This window comes from Neodiprion fabricii, chromosome 2, assembly GCF_021155785.1.
Source record: "Neodiprion fabricii isolate iyNeoFabr1 chromosome 2, iyNeoFabr1.1, whole genome shotgun sequence".
In the NCBI taxonomy this organism is placed as follows: Eukaryota; Metazoa; Arthropoda; class Insecta; order Hymenoptera; family Diprionidae; genus Neodiprion; species Neodiprion fabricii.
Genome location: NC_060240.1, coordinates 3,857,862 through 3,863,861, shown reverse-complemented (window position 1 = coordinate 3,863,861; position 6,000 = coordinate 3,857,862).

The window sequence follows — 6,000 nt, the reverse complement described above, 5'->3', positions numbered from 1 at the left end:
ACATCTGATTCGCTGAATTGACCGTTCAATTAAGCCCTTGTTATTCGTAATAAGATGTCTCCACGCGTCCGAGTCGCAATTATTGAAACTGCGTTTTGCACAACGTGACCTCCTACAATTCTAATTAAAGGATTGGAAAGGGTACGCGTATAAAACCTACGAAGGGTAACTTGTGGGTTGGATATTGATTGACTCAAGAATACTATTTAAAAATATATTCTAAAATTAATCATCTTGTTGTTGTGTTCTTTCAATTTCTTACCTATTGATTGACTCAAGAATACTATTTAAAAATATATTCTAAAATTAATCATCTTGTTGTTGTGTTCTTTCAATTTCTTACCGCTCGTCAATCTTTGGTACAATCGCATTTATTATATAATATACTTTTTTCTACAATGAATCAAGTCGATTGCACTATTGATACGCCTATGTTTCATAACAATCTTTGTAGTAGCAATTTTTTCCTCGTTGCCATCTCGGTCCTTTTATTTGTTGTATTTCGCTTTGTGGCTTTCCGGCCACGCGCACTTCATCAGAAATATTAATGCTGGGCATCAATTCCTTTATGCATTGATAATCGAGAACGAAGCTGAGAGCAATAGAATCCTTCTCAGGACGATTGGACTATACGATGAGCTATGACTGGACCTTGGGTTAGGTAAACGAGCGTGGCCAATAAATTGACAGGAGAAGGCAGGCAATTCTTACGTGATGGGAAATCAATATTTGTTTATTCATCATATTAACAAGGCGACATGGAATGCATATGGTAGGAGTGTGGGTGTTGGGTGTTTAGGATCTGGCGCAATTTTAAGTCTATTTGAAAAAGGAGAGTGGGTGGAATAACGTCACTTACGCTGTCAGAGAATTGTAAAGATAGTCAATAAAATTCCATTGTCGGATTGTGACACCAGGATTGATGATAGCGAACCTACACTTCTGGATGTTTACACTCAGATCCACTATCAGATCATTATTACAAGGATAATTAATTCTAAACCTCCACTATCTGATTGTTACACACAGAGATGAAAAGATAGTAGAATTCCGCTATTAAATGACGCCTATTATATAGTCACAAGGACCTTCCGACGAACGACAAATGTTGTCTTGAAGATACGGAGGGTAAATGACGTTTATAAGAAGCACCGAAATACAATCCGCGATGCGTCGCCAACGACGAGAGTTGATAAATGAGTTTAGAAAGTAAGGAATTTGTGGTTACTCGGAGTAAGAAAGCCCACGTATATGCTCATTTGTTTGCCGATCGGTGGAATAAATTGATGAAAATATGCGAATAGAGTAACCTAGACGAATTCCGTTACGTTTCTTTAGAGAAAAAGTCCTTCGGCTTGTAGCTCGCTGCTTTTCGATGTTTAAATGATTTGGTTTTTGCGATTGAGCCCGCAACTTATCAACATTTGCAAGATAATAATCGCGGTTTGTCGTTCGTTTGATTTCCGTATAAGACTTAACGACTTTGTTCTGCATTTTGCGTATCGTTTCTGTTTCTGAACACAAATATTTGTCGCGGTTTAGAAAATAGCTTGTATATTCACCATTTACCTCGCTAATCCTCAGCGTTCGCAAGATGAACTTCTAGCACGTGAACTCGCAACTTGTTAGCAATTTTCAGATAATAAGTATGGTTTTTACGGTATGTATGCGACCGGCGGTTGGTGGTAAAGTTGCACTAATGGCGACAGCGAATGGACCGCCAATGATATCGTGCAAAGCCAAATGCATTTGGCACCAGCGATTCCAGTTGTGCTCAGAATTTTCCCAAAGGATCTTGCGCAGGCGTTTGCGTACCTTCGAGTTTTCATCTATCCACCGATAACTATTGTGGACTAATGTTATTCTTGGATATGATAACTATTGTGTCTGTATACCACAGTGTCGATGAATTCCTTCTCGAGCGATTCTTCCAACGGCTTCACTGAATTTTCGGTACGTGAACAACTTACACACGTACCGCTGCGAGTGATATTTGGTTGCTGGTGATTTTCGCATCATTCGTTTTGAACAACCTCTGTTATTGTTCAATGGTTGTGGCGCATGTGTCGTCAATTGTGCTATTCTTCCACCATCCAACAATAGCTTGAAATTTTCAGGTATCACAAACCGAACGAGTCCCACTAGGTTCAGGTAGTACGCAGTGTTTTTTGCTCACAAAAGTTCGAAACACCGATCTTGAAATCGGGGTACTTTTCCTTGAAGGTGCGCTATGCCACTTTTAAATTGGAAACTATCAGTCGTTTCTGTTTATCTGTTCACCGATCATTTTCTTTAACCGCAGTATATTTTTTTCCCTCCTTTTACACGACTAATGAGTTCACATGTATAAAAAACTTTTCGCCAGTGTTCACGCTCGGAGTAGATAATGTTTCGTGTTCCTCGAATCCTTCTTTGGCTGTAGTAACCATTCGGTTCTAAACATCGAAGGTTTTATGAATTTTGCGAAATGACCGATTTTGAAATACTGTTTAAATATGAATTTTCTTCTTCGAGTTCCCTTGCTTTTGGAATTATTTCACGGTTTCTTGTTTTATTGATGGATGCCTGATCTCGAATTACACAGTGACTAACGCACACTTACAGAAATAAACTGCGTACGGACACCAGGTGGCTGAAAAAAACCTCAGCTTTCAAAGGATTTCACAACTCTTATTTTATCCACATTGCACTTGATACACGTAAAGTTATAGGAATGAGAAATCACATCCAATTTTTATTTATATTACAGTACTTTCCATCAATCAGTTTATTCACGTATGAAACAAAAGCATTATTTTTTTTATGTCTTCTCTTGTTAGGATTTCCCAAATGAAACTCTCGAATATCGTATGTTTTATACGACATAGTGTGTTCGCGATGGTGAGAATTGGTGGGGAAGATTTTTTATACATCTTTTTTTTGTAAACAAAAAAATGACTGAGAACTTTCAACAGGATTTCAAATTTTGTATTTCACTTACTTACAGCGGGGACTGAGCTGTATAGCCAACGAAAAAACCGTGATTGTTTATTTGAATGTCATTTCTCCCAAATCCAATCTCTGAAGTCTAATAATCCTGTAACATAACGTTTTTGATATAATGATAAATCATGCAATACGCTTTATTCCCAATATCTTCCGGAAAGTTTGTAATCTTGACATTAAAGTTTACTTGTTTCAATCGACGATATTTGCGATTTCCCATATACGTTGAAAACTCTAAATCGTTGTATCGATCGTTACCTGGAATTGAGGTTCAACATTTTCTACATAAGATACATATAAATTATTAGAACGACAATGTACTTTTCAATATATAAAAACGAGTACCACGTTCAAACCTGATATAACATTCGTCAGAATTTGTTTTAGATTTTACAGATTCGGTACTTGATGCGATTTTCCTAACCTCAAAAATTACACATGTACAATAGGGGTATATGCTTTCAAATCTTCTTACAGAGAACACTAAAGTCTAGCATATTGCTTACAACTTCTGCTACTTCATAAATACTAACATTTAGAATAATTTTTACAAAAACCACTTCATCTGTCGTCATTACTTTTTAACACTTTTAAATATATAACAGTAGATAGTATTGTTGCTAATGGGAGTTTATTAATTTTTGCTTAGAAATATTCAGGCAATGCAATTTGTTCACGCGTCCGAGTCAGAATTATTGAAACTGCGTCTTGCACAACGTGACCTCCTACAATTCTAATTAAAGGATTCGTGAGGGTACGTATGCCCCCTTTGTATTGATTGACTCAAAAATACTATTTAAAAATATATTCTAAAATTAATCATCTTGTTGTTGTGTTTAACGGTGGATGTACAAATTTATTTCAAGTTAGTTCTGTTCGGTTGCTCGATTTCTAGATCGATAGATATTAACGAGAATATAACTTTAAACAGCGTTGTGAAACGGGCAAAGACCGTGTTCAGGAAATTTTTGTATCTTGATTTGCTATCGAAAAAGTTATTTATTGTATAATAAGCGGTACGGACTGACTTTGCTAAGATCACTGTAGTTTTTACTTATTTTGATGTGAATGTATACGTCGCAAGACGCGTAGAAAAATATCATGATTTCAAATTATTGTAAGAATGATTATAAAGCTGTTGGAAAATCCCTGAATTCTTATATTTTGAGTCTTATATATTTTGAGTCTTATATTTCGTTATCATTCAGGGTCGTTGGACATTCCGGGACTTTGTTAACAATCAGTCGAATTCAATGTACAAGTTGCTGGCATTTCATTTTGACGAAACTTGTTCGTTTAACGCCTCCTTAAATTCGCTTTGAATCACATCTTCGTTTAACGTTAATAGCTAGATGTCACACGAGGTGAAATTCACTCCAAATGTGATATTTTGCTTCAAAAATGAGTTGTAAGAATTAAAAAAAATATATATCTGGGTATCGTTTAAGGATTAGAGAAAAAGCTCTCTCAGTTTTCCTCGCCAAAATTGATTATTTAAGTGTTTTAGAGCCACTGTAGAACATCATTGTAAAACATCAGCAAAGTTGAAGAAGGTGCCAAAAAATGTCGTCAAACCGTTTTTATTTCGCATGAAAAGAAAATACAATTCCTATTTCTAATCCTTGACATGTTTCTGTTGGATAAAATGATAAACAGACCCGGTTCAAATATTATCACAAATAATATATACGAGATATTTTTTTGGAAAATATTTTATGCAAAGTAACACGTGAGTCGATGTACTCAAATTTTCCAGATTTATATGACTACACATATAACGGTTTTGTGGACTGGATTGACTTGAGCTATTATTTATTTAAGAAAAATCCAACTCCCCGAAATAATTTGACGCTCGTACAAAGAAGGTTTTGGAACACGGATTACCCAAGATGAGCGTGGAGTTCTCCTTTTTTCGTTGAGCTCATATCGAAAGGAGATCAGCTTTTGAAATAAAAGTTTTCACTCACTTTTCATTGATTTGGGTCATTCGGTTTGAGAACTCGTTTGCCTGCTCGACGGTGACTAGATGTGACAAAAATTGACGAGATTTTTAGCCCCACGTTTAGTGAAATATTGTTTTGCAACCGGACGAATAAACTGTTTACGAATGGTTGTCTCCCAGCAAAGCAGAATCCGAGGTGATATTTCCTTCAACTCACAACATATATCGAACACAATGATCAAGTTTAATACTAAAATGATGACATTGAAACGAAGTCGAGTCACCGAGTTTGTCACTTATCATGTCCTGAGCCACTTCTCATCATGTATGAACCACTTTGTTATAACGACGGTTTTCAACTTGACTGCTTATCTGAAAGATTTTTTGTCAACTGCTTTGATTTTGCATGCTGCAACGCTCTTTCGAGGTCATTCTTTTGCCTGCGATTTTGTGTCGCGTTTCCTGCTTAATTATTTTCATGTTTACGGAAGTTAGGGCAATGAGGAAGTGTCAAGTGTGTATAAATAATATTCCGGGCATTCGGGTTTATTCGATTTTCGGATATCTGATTTAATATTGACTGGTTCTTTTAGTATGCGCGTGATCGTGCAACTGTCTGGCTTAGGATTTTCCGTTAAAATTGTATAACTCTTAAGATTTCCCAAAAGTGTTAGGTGATCAAAAAGGACTCGCGTGGATCGCGAGCAAACGTTGTAAAAGAAATAAAATTACAAGACAAAAAGCGAAAAAATTCTCTGGACCAATCGTAATATGAGTCCTAGGCTATATCTGTATGGTTTTTTTTAGGATCCGGCAGTTTAACGAACTTTCAATATGTTTGGCATACTAGTTATCGGTTCGACTGATAATTACCTCGTCGCGAAATAAAATAATAAAAACCCTGTTAGAGTTTCAACGTTCGCAATGAACAAATCAGAAATGAAAAAAAAATTATCATCCACTTTTTTTTTACACAATTTGTGTTTGCTATTTTAGGTATGAAGTAATCACAGTCCCAATTATTAAGATGTAGTTTTATTGTATTTACTCCTTTACAAGAACGTTCTGCACAT